The sequence below is a fragment of the Rattus norvegicus genome, chromosome 14 (assembly GCF_036323735.1).
Source record: "Rattus norvegicus strain BN/NHsdMcwi chromosome 14, GRCr8, whole genome shotgun sequence".
NCBI classification, from domain to species: Eukaryota; Metazoa; Chordata; class Mammalia; order Rodentia; family Muridae; genus Rattus; species Rattus norvegicus.
This window is the reverse complement of record NC_086032.1, coordinates 24,671,556-24,694,851: the sequence shown is the minus strand read 5'-3', so window position 1 is coordinate 24,694,851 and position 23,296 is coordinate 24,671,556. Positions and strand designations below refer to the sequence as shown.

The window sequence follows — 23,296 nt, the reverse complement described above, 5'->3', positions numbered from 1 at the left end:
GGTATAGCTGGGTCCTCAGGTAGTTCAATTTCCAATTTTCTGAGGAACTTCCAGACTGATTTCCAGAATGGTTGTACCAGTCTGCAATCCCACCAACAATGAAGGAGCGTTCCTCTTTCTCCACATCCTCTCCAGCATCTGCTGTTGCCGGAGTTTTTGATCTTAGCCATTCTCACTGGTGTGAGGTGAAATCTCAGGGTTGTTTTGATTTGCATTTCCCTTATGGCTAAAGATGTTGAACATTTCTTTAGGTGTTTCTCAGCCATTCGGCATTCCTCAGCTGTGAATTCTTTGTTTAGCTCTGAACCCCATTTTTAATAGGGTTATTTGTCTCCTTGTGGTCTAACTTCATGAGTTCTTTGTATATTATGGATATGAGCCCTCTATCAGTTGTAGGATTGGTAAAGATCTTTCCCCAATCTGTTGGTTGCTGTTTTGTCCTAACCACAGTGTCTTTTCCCTCACAGAAGCTTTGCAGTTTTATGAGATCCCATTTGTCGATCCTTGATCTTAGAGCATAAGTAGTGTGTTGTACATGTTCTAATAGTTTGTGTGTTTTCTATGGTTTTTTTAATTTCTGTTGACATACGGCTTTATTTCATTTGTGGATAGAGAGGATGTAGGATCTAAATTCAAAATTCTTATTTTTCCAGATTTTTGTGTACTGATATATATTCTCTTTTTGAAGAAAATTCCCTCGACTGCTCAGAATAAGTATAGTTTTTAGTGCTTAGTTTAGGGTTTTTTGTTTTTATGGAAGAATTAGCTATAAAATGGTGTCACAGGGGTATATGAATCACCCACTATCACTTTGTTATAGTAAATCTTTGGTTTCACACTTCACAGCAATTTTTTTTAAATAAATTTAAGTTTACCACTAGTTGGTGCATATAGGGTAAGGGTTATAATAACCTCTTGGTATATGTTTTACTTTAATAAGTTTTCTATGTTTTCTATTGGTGTGCTGTGAAGAAACACCATAATAATCATGGCAAATCTTATAAAAGAAAATGTTTATAGTTTCACAAGTTCAGTCCATTGTCACCATTGCTGACCACATGCAGCATGCAGGCAGACATGGTACTTGAGGGGGAAGCGAGAGTTCTTCATCTGGATCAGCAAGTAACAATAAGAGGGCTTCGTTTGAGCATATGAAACCTTTCGAAGCTTGTGCCCAGTGACTTCCCTCAACAAGGCCACACTTACTCCAATTAGGCCACACCTCCTAATAATGCATTTCCTATGAAACTCTTTGGACCAATTTCCTTTCTTTCTTTCTTTCTTTCTTTCTTTCTTTCTTTCTTTCTTTCTTTCTTTCTTTCTTGGTTGTGAATATCACATATTAAAATAGCTACTCTCATAGTTTCATTTGTTTGGAATAATTTTTTTATCCTCTTATTTGCAAGTATTGTAGATCATTGAGTGAGGTTCATTCCTTGGATGCAGCAATAAAATTGATCATGTTCTCTATACCAATCTGTTAGCTATGCCATTTTATTAGAGAATAGGAAAATTAAAAGTCAGAGTTGTTATTGAATTATTGTATATTAATTTTTGTCATTTTTTTATTTAACGTTTTTTCCTTTTCCTCAGATCTTTTCAAAGTGCCTTTCTTTGGATGCTTTGTTTCCAAAGACCACTTAGGTGTGTTTAGCATTCCTTTCATATTAAATTATTCTTCTAGAAGCATCCGTAGAACTGGATTCATAGTCATAAACTTCTTTCATCTTTTTTCATGTTAAGAAATTAATTTTTATAGTCACAGGAGGTAGCAATTTCAGCAAAAATTTGGTGAGTCTAAATTTTTGCAAAAAAACCTAAGAATCTCTCAAATAGCTGATGTATTTTTTCCAATATGAGACCACATATTAAAATATAAGTGTGTATGTGATACTAAGTTTTACTGAGCAGCAAACACATGTAAATATCCACACACACACACACTTATACATACAATATTGAAATGACCTAAATGAATGAAAATTCAGGATTACAACGAACAGATAATATGACATTTTGTGCAATATTCATTTGAATATATAATTTGATTTTGATAATCTATCTTAGTGATAGTTTCATTTACCAGCAATAATTTTTCTTTATTCCCTTGCATTATTGATCATATTCTTACCAACTATTCATTAAACATTGAGGTTATAAAAGTCTATGTTCTAAGCACATCTTATTCATAAATGATTTTCTTTAAAATTGCAAAGAACAAAACAAATATAACTACTGCAAATTTATTTCCTTTTCATTTGAATAGAAAAATCTAAATTTAGCAAAGTTAAGTCATAATAAAGTTGTAGACACAAAGGACACAGCCTACACATAAAGGCTAACATAGATGGCTTTGATTTCTATCTCCACTTTGTTTGGTATTTCAGCTAATGTCATCCCAGTTGGGTCCTGGCAGCCTCTTGCTTTCCTGGCATCTGGGCGTTTCTGGTGGCTACCTCCAGTTCCCCACTATCCATTACTATAGACTTCTGTTCAATTTCCTGACCTACTTTATATCTCCTCATCTCCTCCTCCTTTTTTCCTCCTTCCCCTGTCTTACTCCAAGTCTCTAAATGGGTATTTCTTTGCCTGTCAATTAATTATTCACTTCTTCAATGGGCATCTATTTCGGGAAGCTTAAGATGCCATCTCTAATGTTAGTTTTAATCATTTTATCTTAATTTATCCTTCTACATCTTTTAACAATAGGATATCTTTATTATAATTTCTGTCTTTGAACGAAGACTTTGAAGGTTAAAATATCAGACCTCAATTCTCAGAAGTGTTTGTTTTCTGGGTTTTTGTTTTTGTTGTTGTTGTTGTTTGTTTTGTTCTTTGTTTTTTTGATAAGAGATATTTTAAATACCTAAATAATGCTTTGTTTACCTAGAACCTCTGAACCCTCAAATAACTTAAAATTATTTTTAGGTAAATGGTATAAAGGTTCTTCCTAATTTAGTGTCTTCATAGCCATGACTGACAACATAAAGTTATTACAAATAATCCCCATTTCAGTTTTTGAAAAGTTTTGTGAAAACATACAAAAATTATTTATACTTACTTGCTTTCTCAGTCCTCCCTACATACCTACCTGCCCATTTTATTCTCTTCTTAACGTATCTGAAGGTCAACAATGAACCTAGGCAGCCATGCTGCGCACAATGCAGACTTTTTCTTTGAAATATTTCCCGTCCTAATTTTGGTCTGTAGTAACAAAAACAAGAATCAGAAGGAAGAATTGGAGGAAGGCTGAGTGGAATACTTATTAAGGTCATTTTTCTTATGGTCATTTTCTTCAATGTAACAATATAACACCAGCTCTGATTTATTCCTATACACTTGGCCAAGAGAAAAGCGAGTTTGTGAAAGTTTCTTGCTGTGGGTATTTTTTACTGTAAATGGTTTTGCCCTTTGCCAGTCTTCCAGCTCAGATCACATCTCCAGGATGCACATGTCACACTGTATTCAACATCATTTACTGCACACTGTGCCTGAAGGGATAGATGATTAATTGTGATAGATAACCGATTTTATTGTAAATAACATGGTATTGTTGTACTGACAGCACCATATGTTCTTATTAGTTAAGATTCTCAACTGCCAACAATGTAAATACATTTAATTTTGAAAAGGAAGCTGGAAAACTTTGAGCAAAATGATAATCTCAGGTGTGCTGTAGAGTACATTGAGGCCAACACATGAAGTAATGCTAATTAAGCCAATCAAAGAGGAAAAGCTAATTTTGAAGAAACGAGCAGCATCAAGTACTAAATTATGAAACAAAATAGAGTTTAAAATGAAGGTGACATTGTGGTCCCTTATGGAATATTCATGCTTAAATATGTTTTGAGACAAAAAAAATGTGTGCTTCTTATGTACAATGAAGGAAAGGACACCTGCCAATTAAATCAGATGTAACATACAGTTAAAAGCCTGGATTCTACCCTTCCCCTTACTTGCAATAAGAAACAAAGAACACCTGCTGTGATTAGCATTTGTCATGGAAAACTTTCAGTCCTATTAAGAATTTGACTGAAAAAAAAAGTAATTTTAAAGATTCCAATGCTCCAGTTACTCAGTGCATCATTTGGGCTCCAAACTTACATAGCAGACATTATGATGATGCTTTGAGTAAATATCAGAGGGAAGTCACATTTTTATCTATAGGAAAACAGCCAAATGACACTTCGTAAAATTATGCTATGGGATGCTAGCTTATATACAGATAGTTGTAGAGTTGGACTTTTTAGAACCTACTTTTAATAAGAGTTCTTAAATGCCCTGACCCCGCCCCCTTCTAGCCCACCACTAGGGGAGAAAAGATGTGAGAAGGACAAGGGGATGTGGACCTGCTTAGAAGTAGTTCCTTGGAGCAATTCCACTCTCTGTGTTAGGATACTGGCAGTCTAGTTTTGTCCTGTCAGGATACCAAACACAACTCTGCATCAGTGACATAATGCAGCAGAGATTGCCAGACCTTGGCAGAATCTGTTACAAGTAAGTGAGAACAATCAGGACCATCTGGGATGCCAGGAGACGTTCTCTACTGTGCTGCTCTCATGGAAGAGAAGATCATCGTAAGACCAATGAAGCATTGCAAAGCTAACTATATATTTCATTCAGAGTTTGTATTCATGCACGACCATCATGACCATGAGGTAACTTGGGGATGAAAGGGTTTATTCAGCTTATACTTGCTGTTGCAGAAGCTAAAAAGGGGTACTGCTTACTGGATTGCTTACTGGATTACTGCTTCCCCTGGATTGCTCAGCTTGCTTTCTTATAGAACCAGGACTACCAGCCTGCTTATGGCACCACCCACAATGGGCCCTCCCACCTGTGATCACTAAATGAGAAAATGCCTCACAGCTGCATTTCATGGTGGCATTTCCTCAAGGGAGGCTCTGTGATCACTCTAGCTTGTTCAAGTTGACACACAAAAGCAGCCAGTATACTTCATATGCTCGCAGATAATATCCATTGAGTCCTATTTATTCTCTCCCCCAACATCATTTGTCCTCCCATGGGACTTAAGGAAAACACAATGTAAGTTTACATCACATGACATATCCAGAAAATTGACTTCAGTTAAAACAATACAAAACAATATGTCATGCTCACTATGTGGAGATGACTATTCAGATACAGTTTATTTTCATTTGAAAGTCTTTATTCCAGTCTTTAGGGTCATAAGTATTGACCCAATCACTTAGAACAAGAGACTTTTAGTGGTAAAAACTGCATGCTGGTTTCTTACTCTGTAGCTGCAGAGGGAAGATTTTGTGTAAGCACGCAGCTTAACAGAAGCTAAAATAAGTGGTTAGTTGGATAGGGGCTTTTGTACAAGCAAGATGTTTAACAATAACTAAGAAAAGTTAGCTAGGGTATCTTGATCTTGGGTTATAGAATAGAGATGGGTAATTTCCCTCAGGATTCTCCATCAAGAAGATCAAATTCTAGTAAAACCTGAAATTGCCTCAGCAGGAATAGAAGATGGAGGAACTTCTGTACTGTCTTGCTCTGTCACTTTGGTTAGTTTTTCCTATGAATTAGACAGAAACTACTGTCACCTGTGAAACAAGAACATTAGCTGAAATAATTATTTTCAATCAGATTTTTGTGGCATTTTCTTACCCGTGAGTTGATGATTGAAGTCCTAGGTCTAGTTGGGAAGTCCTTTCATTATGTAGATTAGGACTGGAAGTAGCAGAAGGAGAAGGAGTAGAGGGAGAGGGGGAGGAGGAAAAGGAGAAGGAGAAGAAAAAAGAAAAACTTCACAACTTGCTTTTGGTCCTGGAGTTTATTACAGAGACAAAATAATAAACTTATGTGTGCACTAAGTTAATTGCTTATGTCTCAAGCTTTCTTTAAAATACATTATGTCCTTCAGATTATAATCAGATATTTTATGATGATCTATTAGAAGTCAAATTATACTTTATATATTTTTGATATAAAGTATATTTTACTTTTTAAAAAATTAAATGTAAGAGTATATAATTTATAAGATTTAGTTCATAATGTAGGACATGAGGGAAATCTATTATGTGGTTTCTAGCAACAAGGAACAGGAGATAAATTTGGGTAAGGAAAATAAGAACAGTGGGGTAATGTAAATGTTTCTTAAATCAGGGAGTAATTTTGCTAAAAGCAATTATTAGTTGTGCTATGATGAAATATTGGACATAAATTTACACACATACTACAAAGTGATATAATAAAAAGAAATTTAGACTTTTAAATAATTAATGAACTGATTGAATAATATTCAATTGCTGTGTGTGTGTATTCAGCCATAATGCCACAGGCTGGGTGGCTTAAATTCCAGAAATTAGTATCGCTCCAACATTGGACATTGGACCCTGGGAAGTAGAGGACGTAGGCACCAGCTGATTTATGTTCTGGCGAGGTTCTTGCTCTGGCTTCTAAGTTTCTACGTTTTAAATTTTGTCCTGTCTAGGTAGGTAGGTAGGGAGAGAGAGAGAGAGAGAGAGAGAATATGTTTGCTATTCTTTGCTATTTCTTTTCAAGTACTGCTTGCTACCTTCACAAAGTAAGGTTCAGTTGCTATTACTTCTATCCTCATTTACCTTTTAATATATCATAGTTACAAAGCAATCACAAACATTTGTCAGTGAATCAATTTAGTTCAGAATCATCTCTAACATATCCTCTATGACTTGTCACCTGACTGACAGGCAAATCATTTACTTTTAATTTAATTATTATATATTTGATCCATTATTATTAATTATTATATAAATATAGAAATAGCTTCAATCAACCTGAAAATGATATTACTAATAACATTATAGAAAATGAAAAAATGTTTGATCAAGAAAATTGCAATAATTCTTGAAAGTCTTGCTCTTCTTTTTAGATAGATTTTAAAATTATTTATATTTATGAATGATTTGCCTGCATGCACTTCTGTATGTCATTTGTTTGTTCCTGGTGCTACAGATAATGTAAGAGGCTGTAGGATCCCCTGTGTCTGGAGTTACAGATGGTTGTGAACCCACACAAGGGTGCTGAGACCTGGGTCCTCTGGAAGAACAATGGGGACTCTTAACCTCTTAAGTTATCGTTCCAGTCCCCTAAGTCTTGCTCTTTTTACAGAGAAAATGAAGATTCATCAACCTATCCCATCATAAAAGTGTTAAGTCCTAGGCCACTGACAAAGTGGCCTGAGTTCAGGCTGGACACTGAAGGATAGCAAAAGTTGAATTACAAGTCTTCAAATCAGCATTCCTCAGGTACCAAGGAAGTGTGTTTCTGCTACAAGGAAGTAGAACTTTCTGTATCTCTTTTATCTGTTACTAATGGAGCATCTGGTTACACATCAAAATCACATGTACCTGTAATGAATACCAAAGCCCTAAGATAGTCTCCTGGTTCTTCTTATCCCCCAACTCCCATTACTCCCTCACAGTGCTAATTCCCAGACTGTTCCAGATTATAGGTTTCTCCTTTATCCCATACCTACCTGTTTTCTTTAAAATTTTGAAAACTGTTCACATTTTGCTGCTTTCTGCTCCCACGTGGTAGCTATGGCAGCTTCAAACTCCCCCAAGTGCCTCTGGCTATTCTCTCTCTACCACCAGGTGAGATAGCAACATAGCCCTTTCATATTTATAATAAATCTTATCTTTCCACACACCCGTGGATAGATTTAGTTCAGTGGTTTCATTGGGCCCTCATATATAACAAATAACTAGAAATCATATGCTAAAAAATGAACATTAAGTGTTTTACAGTTTGGCCACAGTAGAGAAGGAGGGCCCAGTTTTCTCTTCCTTTCCTATAGCATTACACTGTTATGATTTGAAGCAAACAAAGAAAAAACCAACCAACCTACAAACAGAAAACTAAGAGATCCTCCCACAACCTCTCTGCCCACCTTCACCAGGCCTGTGGATACCAAACCACACAGATTCCCTTCTTCCACTCATTTCCAGGCACATTGAGTCTTCTGGTGTACCCCAAGCTCTGCTGAGCAGTCTTCTATCCCAAATGGACAACTATTCTCTCACTAACTCTCTGTCCATCATCTTCAGATCTACTGATTAGAGACCATACCACCCAAAGATACCCATGAGGGGCCTACCAAACCAGGACCATCAGATTAGCATCCCTGCCAATACCTACTACAACAGGAACATCAAAGTACTAAAGCCAACTAGATGGGTAAATGTCCTAGAAAGAACACAATCAACAGAAGCCAGTAAAATATGTTAGCTTCAAAGCACAGCTACCCTACTACAACAAACTCTGGATATCCTAACTCAACCAAAGAACAAGAAAATAACATTAAGTCAAATCTCATAAAAATAATAGAAGTCTTTAAGGAGGAAACATATAAATCCCTTAAAGAAATACAAGAAAATACAATTAAGCAAATGAAGGAATTAAACAAAACTATTCAAGACCTGAATATGGAAATAGAAGCAATAAAGAAAATACAAACTGTGAGAATGTTCATGATGGAAAACCTAGGGAAGAGAACACGACAAAAGATGTAAGCATTATTAACAGAACACAAGTGATGGAAGAGAGAATCTCAGGCATAAAAGATGAGAATAGAAATCATTGATACATCAGTCAAAAAAAGAGTAAAATCTAAAAATCCCTCACACAAACCTGGTGTAGTGGCTATTCCTGGTTGGCAACATGACTATAACTGGAATGAACTACAATCGAGAATTGAAAGGCTCATCTTTGATCCTGATTTTTGAGGCTGGGAGATACAAGCTTCTGATCTGGATCTTGGTATGGAGATCTTGAAGCAGAGTGGCTATGAATCCCAGAAGAAGGAAGAGTCTCTCTTTTTGGCCTGCCATCCCTGTGGAACTGAGTCACCACTATATCCTTGTCCTTGGACTTCCATTCACAGCTGCTGCTGCTGATCATTGTTGGGAAGTTGGACTCCAGACTATAAGTCATAAACACATTCTCTTACTATACAGAGACTATCCATAAGTTCTGTGACTCTAGAGAACACTGAGAAGACATCTGTCATACCATGAAAAGACCTAAATTAAAAATAATAGATGTAGTAGAAGGTGAAGAGTCCCAGCTCCAAGAATCCAAAATTATTCTTAACAAAAGTATAAAAGAAAACTTTCGTAACTGGAAGGAAGAGAAGCCGAAAAACATAAAAAGAAGTTTATAGAACACCTATTAGATTGGACAAAAAAAGAAAATTCTCCTAACATAAATATCAAAACACAAAATCTACAGAATATGAAAATAATATTAAAAGCTGAAAGGGAAAAAAGGCCAGGTAACCTATTTAGGCAGGCCTACAGAACTATATCCAACTTCTCGACAAAGACTCTAAATACTAGAAAGGTTTGGGTAAATATCTTGCAAACTCTAAACAAAAAACCGCAGATGTCAATCTAGACTGCTGTACCCAGCAAAATTCTCAATCACCATAGATGGAGAAAGCAAGTTATTGCAAGACAAAGCCAATTTAAATAATATCCAAAACTCCAGCACTTTAAAAATAGAGAGGGAAATAGCAACCCACGACAGATAACTACATCCAAGAAAACACAGGAAATACTTAAGTGTATGCCATCAAATACAAGGGAAGCACAGACAAACATGCACACAGCAACAACAACAAAATAACCGGAAGTAGCAATCACTGCTCATTAATATCTCTCAACATGAATGGACTAAAATCCCCAATAAAGAAACAGGCTAGCAGAATGAAGGTGAAAATGGGACCCATCATTTTGCTGCATACAAGAAACATACCTCAGCAATAAAGATAGACACTACCCTAGAGTAAAAGTGGAGAACAAATTTCTGAAGCAAATAGACCTAAGAAGCAAGCTAGAGTAGCCATTCTGATATCTAATAAAACAGATTTTAACCAAAATTAATCAAAAGAGGCAGGGAAGGATACTTCATACTCATAAAAGGAATAATCTACCAAGACGATATATTCTGAATTCCTATACTCCAAATACAAGGGCACCCACACTTGTAAGGGAAACACTGTTAAAACTTAAATCACATGCATTAAATGTGAGAGTCTTCAACAGCCCTCACCAGTGGACAGGTCATCCAGACCAAAACTAAACAGAGAAATAGTGAAACTAAGAGACATTATTGAACAAATGGACCTAAAAGACATCTACAGAATATTTCATCCAAACACAAAAAAATATACCTTCTCAGCATCACACGTTTCGTTTTCCAAAGCTAACCATATAGTCTGTCAGAAAGCAAGCCTCAACAGATACAAGAAAATTGAAATAACACCTTGTATCTTATTAGACCACCATGAATTAAAGCTGTAATTCAACACCAACAGAAGCATCAGAAAATCTACACACTCATGGAAATTGAACAACTCTCTACTAAATTATCTCTTTGGGAAGAAATAAAGAAAGAAATTAAAGACTTTCTAGAATTCAATGAAAATGAGGTTACAGCAAACCTAAATTCATGGGACACATGGAGACAGTGTTAAAGAAAGTTTGTAGAACCAAATGCCTCAGCAGAGAAATTAGAAAGCTCTCATACTAATAATGTAAAACTACACCTGAAAGCTCTAGAGGGAAAAAAAGAATCTAGCACACCAAAGAGGAGCAGAAGGAAGGAAGTTATCAAAATCAGGGCTGAAGTCAATCAAAGAAAACCATACAAATAATCAACAAATCCAAGAGCGAGTGCTTTGAGAAACTCAACAAAATAGACAAACCCTTAGCCAAACTAACCAAAATACAGAGAGACAGTATCCAAATAAACAAAATCAGAAATGGAAAGGGAGACATAACGTCAGACATCGAGGAAATTCAAAGAATCATTAGATCTTACTGCAAAAGCCTGTATGTCACAAAACTGGGAAATCTTAACGAAATGGGATGAATTTTCCAGACAGATACAACTTAGAAACATTAAATTAAGATCTTGTAAACTATTTAAACAGCCCTAAGAAAATAGAAGCATACATTAAAAGACTACAAACAACAACAACAACAACAATAAAAACAGCAACAACAAAGCCTAGGGCCAGATGGTTTTAGCACAAAGTTCTACCAGACTTTCAAAAAGAGTTAACACCAATATTCCTCAAACAATCCCACAAACTAGAAAGAAATGAAACACTGTGAAACTAATTCTATGAAGCCACAGTCTTAACCACACAAAGACTCTACAAAGAAAGAGAAATTCAGACCATCTCTCTTATAAACATTGATGCAAAAATAATAAATACTTGCAGACAGTATCCAGGAACATATCAAAAGTATCATCCACCATCATCAAGTAGACTTCAACCCAGTAATGCAGAGATGGCTCAATTTACAAATCCCCTCAATGAAATCTACCATATAATTCTAGGAAAGAACTCCTAAAGCTGATAAAAATCTTCAGCAAATTGGTTGGATACAAAATTAATTAAAAAATCGTCTGTCCTATGTGGGAGAGGATCTGTCTAGATTGGCAGTCATTTAATATACCAGGGTCGGGGGATACCAGGACTTGCCAGAGACCTGGTATAGGGAAGTCACTCAAGAATCAATGGGGAGTGGGTATCAGAGTCTTACAGCATTGGGGTATTGAACCTAACTGGGTTATCTCATGCTCATGTAGTCAAGTGGGAACCCCAGTGGAGCAGTAGAGACACCAATTCATCTACAACAATGAAGGGACAAGGGATAGAGCAGAGACTTAGAAAATAGTCAAACAATAACTGTCCCAACAAGAAATGCATCCCATGTGCAAGCAGGAATCCCTGATGCTATTAATTATACTCTGTTATGTTTGCAGGCAGGATTCCATCATGGCTGTCCACGGAAAGGCTCCACTCAGCAGCTGACTTATATGAATACACAGACCCACAGGCTAACTGTGAGTGTGGCTTGAGGACATTGATGGGATAGTTTCCAGAGGTATTGAGGGTCCCAAAGGGAATAAAAATTCCATAAGAAGACTGATAAAATCAATTAACCTGGACCCTTGGTGTTTGCAGAGACTAAACCACCCAAAAGCATACATGGGCTGTACCTATGCCCCCCCCCCCCCCGCCGTACGCCCAGTGTACTTATGTAGCAAATGATGCCTTTGATTTTAATCAGTGAATAATGTTCCACTGTGTAGATGTCCACATTTTCTTTATACATTCTTCAGTTCTGGGACATCTAGATTATCTCCAGTCTCTGAATATTATAAATAAAGCTGTTTCCTAACAGTTGAGCAAATATCCCTGAGGTACAGTGGATAATCTTTTGGGTATGGTCAGGAGTGGTGTAGCTGGGTCTTGAGATACAACTATTCCAGGTTTTATGAGAAACTGCCAAATTGATTTCTAAAGTGTTCGCACACATTAGCATTCCCACCAGCAATGGAGGTGTATTCCCTTTGCTCCCCATCCTCACTTGGACCTAGGCCTTCGTGCACATTTATAGCAGATGTGCAAATTGGCCTTCATGAGTGCCCCAAACAACTGGAACAGGGGCTACCCCAAAAGCTGAGCCTGTGTGACTGCTTTGTCTGTCCTAAGTAGGAAAGGATTCGTTGTCCATCCAGTCTAACAGACACTTGATGTACCAGGGTTGGGGGAAGGGGAGGGCCTTCACCTTCTCAAAGGAGAAGGGAGGTGGGGAGGGGAGAAGGATTGTAGGGGTGGGTGAAGGGGATATAAATTGAATAAATAAAAATAAAAATAAATAAACCAGGAAATATGCATGTTAATTTAAGCTGTTCTACTGGGAAGCAAGTTCCTTTCCTTTCTCCTTGCAGGGGATTCCAGGAGGTTTTAATCCAGTTATGTCTTTTGTCTCCAAAGTGTGATGCTCAAAGTAAAGAGCAGAAAATTTTGTTTTCAGAACATCTCTCCTGATGCAATAGTGATTATACATACTTCCTCTTCTTCCATTTCAGTGAAATGAGAATCTTTCTGCCAGATTTATATAGTTAAAGCCAAAAGGTGTTTCCATATGGTCCCAGCATAAAAGGATGTTCTTTGAGTTACGCTTGCCTCCTGTTCTTACTAAGTGCTGATGACATCAGCCTCAAGCCTAACTACAGAAGATCCAGCACTCCCACTCTTCCAGGCAGAGATGATCCAAGTACTAGCAGCACTGCTTCAGTTGGAGTACTTTGAAAATATTCAATTCCTGAATTCCATTGTTCCTGACCATGGCATGAAAGTTCTGTATTAGCAGAGTCAAGTGAAGGAGACTTGTAGCTGGTGTATGGCACCTCTACCTATTATTAGCTTACTACAGTAATAGGGCAGCTTTGGGGAGGCTGGTCCCCATTTTTGGCCACAGCATCAGGTTTGCAATGGTGAAAAACAAACCAAATGTCTTTGAAGTAGGTATCATTTGCAAGTAGAGAGTTGAGTTCAAGTGTTGTCACTCACAGAACAGGGAGATTGTGATAAAAGACAAACAGAATAAGAATCGCAGTTCCTTGGAGATGGAACTAAGCTATGGAAACTCCTTTAAATAGAATTACAATAAAAAGGCAGTCTACAGAACCATTTATGGTTCATGCAATTGCTGAAAACATTAAACCAATCAGCTAATGATCAGTTTAACAACTAAGAATGGACAGAGGAAGGCATGTTCAAGAATATGTTATACAAACCATTTTCATTATCCCTGGACTGTGAGCAAACCCCTGTAAGGGCTGATCAATGACAGGTATTTGCCCTTTTTAATATATATTAATCTCAGAAGCATAACACAGAATGAAGAAGAAAGAATACACACGAAGTCAGAAAACTAACAACTACCTTGGTGAATGGAGTCAAGTTAAATTAAGCAGAAATAAGGTAGCTTTATGAGGGAGTTGCATGGAAGACAAAATAAATTTATTTCTACTAATAAATTTATTTCTGTTAAATGTATACACACACACACACACACACACAGATTGTATAAGTTTTTCTACTCTTTGGGTTTGAAATTTTTCCAATTAAGAAAAGGTGGAACTGTTAAAATGATTATTAGTAAGCAATAAGCATAGTTGAAATCATATTAATTGTGCATAAAATAAAACAATGAACAAATAATTTGATACATGCTAGGCATTGAAATCATTATTTCTTTTCCAAAAATCAACGAAGTAACTCTCCTGATGAAAGTTTAAAATTTGCTTATTACTAAAAAGGACTAAGAAAGAGAAGCATATGAGTAAGGTTTAGAAAATTCCAGTCACACATTTTCAATGTATCAAAGCTCAGATTGCTCATTTGAGTGTAAATGATATTTATTAGGAGCTTGTAATTTTATGGCACAAATTGACACCTATGTATTTAGCATTTTAGCAATTCTCCTGATAGGTATAAACTCTGGGCATATTCTGAGAAATACTGCTATGTTTGTTTCTGACACTTTCAAAAAGATTTTCCCTCTTTAAGGTTGAATCGATTTAAAAGTTAGGATTTTATACATACCTGCTTCCTGCTAATTTTGCTGCTCCTAAGTGTGTTTGAACATCTACTGCCTCTGACACTGTCATTCTGAGTTGTAAATGCTGACAGCAGCGAAGCTGCTACAGATCGATACATCTCTGTAACAATTCTATAAATGCCAACTGGGTCTGAAGTTCAAAGGTATATTTCGGGTGTTAACTAGCAGGTTCTTCCATGGAGGATTATGATGTCTTCCTAGGCTTACCTATTTGAATTGTAACAAAATAATTAAGAATGAGCAACCAAGAGATTTCAAATATTGTACCTATTAGAGAGTATTGGATAGAGGAATAACTAACATAATTTTTCTATCTACACTGGTTGATGAATTAAAAAATAAAGACAAAGAAAAGCACCACCACCACCGTCAACAACAGCAGCAACAACAACAAAACAACAACAACAACAATAAAACTATGCTTCAAATAAACAGAGATCTCCATTCCTAGATAGGCTTTGATTCTGTTCAGTTCATCTAGAGCACAGAGTAATATTAATATTTTGGTTATGAAAGATGCAAAGGAAACAACTGTTGGATCAGAGATTACTTTCTTTTTAGATGAAAATACTGGTCCTAACAGGCTTAAAGATGATCAGTTAGCAACCAGGCATCTCCTCTGTCTGACTCAGGGACCCAAAGAAAGTAGGCTATGTCACCAATAGCTCCGAAGATGTGACACATTCCCACTGCTTTGAGTTGAATATCCTTCCCCTTGTGCATGTCCTTATAAAAGGCCACTCCCATCTCTCCTTCCCTCTTCTTCCCCTCCCTAGTACACAGAGGCAGCCTCTGTATATGCCTCTCCCAATAAGCTCCCGGTGTGAGATCAGTTTCACGGTGTGACTTTATGTTATCTGTCCTTTAGATCATCATCTTTCTGTTCAAATTAAGATAGAAATGACAAAGAAAAAGTGAGATTTTTTTTAAAGTTATATTTTCTTAAATGTTCCTTTGCATATACTAGTTTATTTGGAATCAAAATTACATTTTAGATGGAAACAAAAATAATCTAATATACTGTTAATTACATACATTCTTAGATGGTTTATTCATGGGTTTTTTTGTTTGTTTGTTTTTTGTTTTGTTTTTCTTTTGGCAGATACTTTTTCAATCTTATTATGAGTCATTTATTTTAGAAAAAATAATGTTTGATGAAAAACCTTCTGAATCTTAACATATTTCCATTCCAATCTCAGAAGGCTAAGTGGTATTGTTAAAAGAAAGGAGCGTGGTGCCCTACACTTTGTCCTAATGTGTGGTGAATTTAGAGGCCTATAGGAGGACAGGTATGCTTCTCAGGCATCAGTAAGTTCCTGAAGTTCAAACAGTATATTGTTTTACAATAAAATTTAAGTTTAACAAGTAATTTAATAGATGCAGTCTATCCTCTTTATTGAAAAAAAAACACATACTGAAAGATAATCTACTTCGTAGAATTGTAGTTACCACTTTAAACCTATTAATGTATCAAATGTTTCACTTTACTGTCTAAATCTATTGCAAACTTTCAAACTTTCCCTCTCATAACTGAAAAGGGGGAAAAATCTCTTCTTGACCTGTTACTTCTTAATCAATCTTGGCGGGTTATATAGGTTTTGCTATAATGATATTTTATCTATGATGCTTCTTGAGCATATTCATCTATAATGAAAGGTGAGCATACATATACTGACAACACACTTAGCTTTGTGTTTTAAACAGTCAACATACTGAGAGTATACATACTCTCTCTTAATGTCCATAGATGAAGTAAGTCATGTTCTCATTCTGATCTTATCAAGTCCAGGACAAAGAGTCACCAAGTTCTGGGAAAGGCAGAACAATGTCTTGTAGCAGTGCATGGCAGAGGTGAGATAAAGTAAGGGTGACAAGCTTGTTAGGATCTAGAAGTTCAGTTGTGTTTCCCTTGGTTGCTTCATAGAGGGGGCAATCAAAAACAAAACAAAACAAACAAACCAACAAAAAAACCCACAATTGAAAATCCCAGTGTGCAAAATTACATGCATAGTATGTATTAACAGATAGGTAGATATTAGCCAAAAAGTTCAGAATATCCATGATACAACTCACAGACTGTAGGAAGCTTAACAAGAATGATGGCCCAAGTGTGGATATTTTAATTACATTTAGAAGGGGGAACAAAATAATTATGGGAAGCAGAGAGAGGAAGGAACCTAGGTGGGAGAGGGAGGAGGAGAGGAAAAGGGTGCAATATCAGGTATGTGGGGTAGATAGGAAAGAAACACAGAGGGTCGGGAGAATTAATGAATACATGTAGCAGTGTGGGGTGGGGTAATGGGGGGTAAACTCTAGAAAGTGTCAGAAACCTGGAATGTGAGAGACTACCAGGGCTCAGTAAGGATGACCTTAACTGAAATGCTCAACAGTGGGGAGATAGAACCTGAAAAGACCACCTCCAGTAGATAGACACAACCCCCATTTGAGGTATGGGCCACCCACCCATCTTCAACTTTTTTGACCCGGAATTGTTCCTGTCTAAATGAAATACAGGAACAAAAATGGAGCAGAGACTGAAGGAACAGTCATCCATTGATTGGCCCAATTTAGGATCCATCCCACAGGCAGGTACCAAACCCTGACAATATTACTGATGCCATGCTGTGCTTGCAGACAGGAAGGAATCTAGCATGGCTGTCCTATGAGAGACTCTGGCAGCAGCTGACTGAGACAGCCAACCATTGCACTAATGTCGGAACTTCATAGAAAGAACAACTATATCAACGGGACCCCTCAGAACTCCTAGAGTCTAAGCCCCTAGCCAAAAGGCATACATTGGCTGGTCCTTGACCCTGAGTACAAATGTAGCAGCAGAGTGCATTGTCTGGCCTCAGTGGGAGAGGATGTGCTTAATTTTGTAGAAACTTGATGTCTGAGGGAAGAAGGATACTGGTGGGAGTCAGGTGGAGTTGGGGATTGGGTGAAGTGGATGTGTAGGGGGGTGAGGTAGAGAGAGGGAGTACCCTCTCAGATGCTAAGGGGAGGGAGGATGAAGTGAAGAACTTTGGAAAGGGTTCCAAAAAGGGCACAACATTTGGAATACACATAAATAAAATAATTTAATAAAAAAATCCAGATCTAAAGGTACCCAACAGGCATAGGAAGAAAAGATTCTCTTATCTCTTCCTTGGTGATTAGATTATGAGGGCTACATGTACTGTTCACAAATGAGATGAAGTCTAATCGGTTAGAGGATAACAGAAAGACTAAGTACTTGACCAGAAAGACAGAAAGTTGATCTTTGAAAGGGAATTCTCTGTATCCTTTGCTTTTAGAAAGTTAAGAAGTTGGGCAGTATGTTGCTGTGGCATTGAGAGTGAAGGTGTACATAATATATCATCTGCATATTGAGTTAAACTCCGGGGAGACAGGTAGAATGAGGAGGTCAGTGTCCAGTAGCTAGCCAGACAAAAAAGGGGCAGCTGTCTCAGACCCCATGGTGGAGGATGTTTAAGTAAGAGGGATGCTGCTCCAGTGTCCATGGCTTTTCTAGTGAAGACAACAGAGAGGTCATGTAAGTCTAAGTGTAAAGGGATTTTAAAGGAGGGAGGGAGAGAGAGAGAGAGAGAGAGAGAGAGAGAGAGAGAGAGAGAGAGAGAGAGAGAGAGAATGATGTCATTATGCAACTGAAGGCAGATAAGATAAAACAAGACCTGTCATTGGACAAGAAGGAAGGGAGGCAGGAACAGAAGTTTTAGAAGGAGAGGGAGAAGCAGGAGAGAAGGAGCAAGGAGAAACAAGATGGAGACAGAGAAAGATGACCCAGATCTGGGTTGTCTTGAACTGCCAAGGTAGTTGGAATGGATTTCTGTAGGCAAATTTTATCTTAACTACGTGGGCTGTTTATATCCTTATCAATTGGTTGTGAGTCCATTGTGAGGATGTATTGTGGATTGGGAATTTAATATATAAATCTGATTGATAAATGCCAGTTTATTGAATCATGATTTCATTGGGCTATTGGGAATGCGAGCAGAATCCACATCAGGGAGCTGTGATAGGCCAGCCCATGCTGGATTTATAGAGCCAGGATTTTACTGGGTAGCTAGAACCAGAGAGCTCGAGGCTAGCTGAGAGCAGCTGGGAGAGATACTAACTAGAGATAAACTATGGTTAGTTCCATTTGGCCCCATAGGTTCTGGAACTAACTCTAGGGACCAGTGTGGTGGACTGCCCAGGTCAGAGAGTATCTGGGGGACAGCATGGAGCAGCTGAGAGAAATTGTCTCTAGTTCTTATGGCCAGACGGAGCCGGAACTAGCAAGAGAGCAACTGCCCATCAGAGGAAGTCCAGGAGAGAAGCCTGGAGCAAGGGAACAGGTAGCACTGCCCTTTTTACCCCAGTAGAGGGGGGGAGGTGGGAGAGAGGTGGAAGAGTGAATCTAAGAGAATAACAAGAGGTTTAGGGAGCACTGCATGTATAGGAATGACAGATGTAAGGTGCCCTGAACCTGGAGTTATATGTAGTTGTCAGCTGCTGAACAGCTCACATTTGCCTGAATTTCTACCTTTTCTGTTCAGAATAGTAAGTTCTGGAAACATAATTCTGCAATAGCAATATGCCCTCTTAATTGCTGATCTATCTACCCATTTTTTTGGTTTAACACTTTCCTATTATGAGCATGTAAGGCATTGTATATTCCTCAGATCCTTATTCTAAGGTAAAGCTGGGCTTTCTGGTGCTTTAAAATGTATACCATATGAAACTCATGAAGAAGGAAAATCAAAAGGTGGATGCATCAGTACTTCTTAGAAGGGGGAACAAAATACTCACTGGAGGGACTTGGGAGAAAGAGAGGAGGGGAGGGGAAAGGTGGGGGGGGCAGAATCAGGTATAGGAGGAATTCGAACAGAGGCATGTAACAATGGGGGATGGGGAACTGGGGGTAGCCACCAGCAAATTCCAGATGCCAAGAAAACAAGAGGCTCCCAGGACCCAACAGGAATGAGATTAGCTGAAATGACCAACAAAGGGAATGGAGAACCTATAGAAACCTTATCCAGAGGTTAGGCAAGGCCCCTGGTTGGGGATCGACCACCCACTCATCTCCAAGTTCTTAACACAGAGGAGCTCCTATCTAAAGGAAATATGGAGACGTGTAGAGCAAAGATTGAAGGAAAGGCCATCCAGAGACTGCTCCACCACCCTAAATGCATTCACCAAACCCAGACACTATTTTTGATGGCAAGAAGTGGTTGCTGACAGGAGCCCGTTAGAGCTGTCTCCTAAGAGGCTCTGTCAGAGCCTGATATATACAGAGGCATATGCTCTCAGCCAACCACCGGACTGAAAACAGGGTCCCCAATAAAGGGGTTAGAGAAAGGACTGGAGGAGCTGAAAGTGTTCGCAACCCCATAGGAAGAACAATAATAACAACCAACAAGACTTCCACCAGCTCTGAGGGACTAAACCACCAACCAAAGAGTATACATGAAGGGACCCTTGGCTCCAGCTGCTTATGTAGCGGAGGATAGCATTGTCTGGCATCAGAGAAGTCCTTAGTCCTGTGAAGGCTTGATTTCTCCAGTGTAGGGGAATGCCAGAGAGGTGAGGTAGGAGTGGGAAGGTGGGTGGGTGGGTGAGCACCCTCATAGAAGCAGGGGGAAAGGGGATGGGAGAGGGGTGTTCTGGAAGAGAAACAGGGAAATGAAATAACATTTGAAATGTAAATATATAAAATATCCAATAAAAATGTATTTAGGTAAATCACAGTGACAAGGATTATTTTTAGCATAGATTTATAGGCAATGTAATAAATCAATATGTATAGATTTTACATACTAATAGTAGAGTTGGCTAATAGATTTTATTTGCGTGCCATGTCTGGGCAATTATTAGAAGCTTCTTCATAAACTGTGAGGAGGAGAAGAATTGACACTGTAAGAGCCATTTAAGAAGGAAATCTATCATAGTTAATTATGGATGTCAACGAGATATGCAAAAAATGAATATTGACGTTACTGCCACATATATGTCATTACCATACTAAATAATTATTTAGGAGAGAGAAAAACTGTAATCCAATAAATCTAGGAAACAAGACCACAAGAAGTAGAAAATTACACAAACAGCACTTTAAAACATATAAACATAACAAATATATAGATATAACAAGCAGTCATAAAATTATAATTACTACATTAGCACTTATTTATTAAAAATCCCAATTCTGCTAAATCTGATTTTTAAAATTGATTAAAATTAACCATTATAATTTTAAAGGTTTTATTTTCTAAAGCACAATAAGATATTAAATTTCTCCATAAATGTTATCAGTATTGGATTTAAGTGTTCAGTATTCAAAGAGAGTACAGATAAAATAGACATTATGAAGCTCTCAAGGAAACTTTTTTAATGGAAATAATTATTCAGCTGCTGAGAATTCAGTTATGAAGTATGTATTTATTTTTAAGGTTTAGATTATTTTGTTTTATAAACTATTTTTATAAATATTAACTATATGTGCAAGATTTACTAAAATATATCCCATATTATTACCACATGTAAATTCCTCATATTTCATTGTTGAAGCTTATATAATTGAGCATTGAGAAATTACAAGTATTTAGTAACTATCATTATATCTTTATATTACATACTATATTATATATAATTTATCCTTTTATCTATTAATATTTTGTTATTGTCAAATTCATTTTAGTTCTTACCGTGAATCATAAGTGACATTTATTTCCAAATCAGTGCTTTCTTATCACTAGTTTACAAGGAGCAAGTTCCATTGTTTTACCAATAATTTTATATAAATACCACTTTAGAAGTAATCAAATGTAGCTTTGGCAAACTTTATCTATACAACTGTATACACGTGAGTAATATTGGTGATCCCTTGAATATAGCAGCTTACTTGTTGAAGCAATTGAAAAACAAAGACTCTGGGGCCTGGGCATAGACAGAGAGTGTTGGATAAAGCAAAACTTGAAAATTCTCAGACCATTTTCAAGTTTAACATGTCATAGTGCGCAATAATATTGGGGTAATTCCATTTATAATAAATCACTACTCAATGGCTATTTCTTTGCAAGCAGTGTGCTTGCAAGCTTTGGAGTCTACCTACGGACATGAAGCCTACCTCCCCTGCATCTTCTAGAAACTTGTAATCCCCTTAACTAAAAACTTACCTTTTTCAAATGATTTTCATGCCATCGTTCCACTAGGTGGCAGTGTAGGGTTATTACAAAAAGTACCCCTTATGCATATTTTAAAAAGGAAAACACTTTTTGCACATATATGGAGAATTATTTTAATTTAGTTAGATAGGAAGGATCTTGAGGTTAAACAAACTGAGCGAGTATTAGACATCATAACTTCGACAAGCAAAACAAAATGAGGTTGTTTTAGATGATTAAATGAAACAAGCTGAGTTATATTAAACGGTATTTCACTATCATGAAGAGAAATAAGAAGGAAATTTCATGCATAGGTAATAATTTATTATTGTCTTACAAAGACATCATTTAAAGCAATTATGTATCACAATGTAGAGTAGTCTAATAAGCATAAGCAAATTAAAAGTGGAAGTATAAGCATGTATATGTATTTTTAAGCGACATACAAGAGAGTCGCATATATTTATTGCAAAATCACACATTTGAAAGCTGTGAGGATTTCAATTCATAAAGTTCTTGGTTTGGGAAAATAATTTACAATACTCTATTTTGTTGTTAGGTAGAAAAGGGGTTTGCAGTCATGTTATGTATTAATGGCCAAAAAAAAAAAATACTGAAGAATAATTATTTTCTTAACAAAGAAATCACCCCGTAATGAATATGTGAGATAATAAAAACAGTCTATTAGGTATTGCTTTTTTGGGGTTCTTTTGATATTTTTTTCTTAGATTTTTGTCTTCTACTTTAGTATGGTAAGAGTGGATATAATAATGCATGAGTCATATCAAAGTCTCCTGAATTTTGTTCAATCTCAGCCAAGCTGTCCTCCATTCTTTAAGCACATATATGGAGAATTATTTTAATTTGTTTCTTCCCCATATGGCCTCTGTAGTTCAGAGGAGAAATCCTGTTGTAGTGCTTTGCTACCAAAGCTAGAATGATCAGCCATGTTTGCCCTGGTTAGTTAAAAAAAAAAAAAAAAAACAGTGAAAATAAGAGTACACTCATTAATATCCAATCTAGTTCAGTCACGATCATTTCCTGAAACGTACTACATCTTTGAAGGTGGATAGACAATATTTAATTATTAGCAGGAAAGGAGGTTAGCCTAGTGAAGAGAGGAGAGAAAGGTGGGGGAGGAGTTAGAGAATAAAACTGCAAAACTTAATTTGCAATTTTCGCTCTGAATCACTGATCTGATTATTCTTGTTCATCTCCTCCTGATTTTGTGGGGTGCCCCAGGAATACTGCCACGCAGTATATTCTCACTCATTTACTATGACTTTCTGTGGCTGGGTACACAATGAATTCTTAGCAAAAACTATTTTTAACACAACTATTAACGGGTAAAATCTTTTACACAATTTTTAAGATGATTATTCAAATACTTTCTTGATTGTTTGAAGGCATAGATATAGACATTAAAACATGATGCATCTAGATTCTAAAGATTACTATGAAATATGTTTTAGGTCCTTCAAAGATACTAAATTTAGTAACATAAATGTATCTCTAAAGAAAATGTTGAATTATTTTTTATCATTTTTATTTAATAAAAGTTTATATTATGTTTGGCTCAGCATTTAGTTATACATTCTTCTGAAGCATTACTACTCTCTCCTCATCAAAAGTAAAACCCAGGAATCAGAAAAAGAATCAATAATTGATCCAAAAGGAAAGTCAAAAGCAAGAATATCCAAATGCGGTACA

At 36.8% G+C, this 23,296-nt stretch overlaps 1 long non-coding RNA gene across 1 annotated transcript in view; it reads right to left on the bottom strand.

Annotated features, from left to right (window-relative positions):
• Positions 1-2,414: 2,414 nt before the first annotated feature.
• The window catches only part of LOC120096592 (uncharacterized), a 31,613-nt gene continuing 10,731 nt past the window's right edge, over positions 2,415-23,296 (bottom strand). The window contains exons 2-3 of the long non-coding RNA XR_005493216.2: positions 5,635-5,697; positions 2,415-3,204 (exon numbers count right to left, since the gene is read on the bottom strand). This is a non-coding gene — a long non-coding RNA (uncharacterized LOC120096592). The remainder of the gene's footprint in view (positions 3,205-5,634; positions 5,698-23,296) is intronic.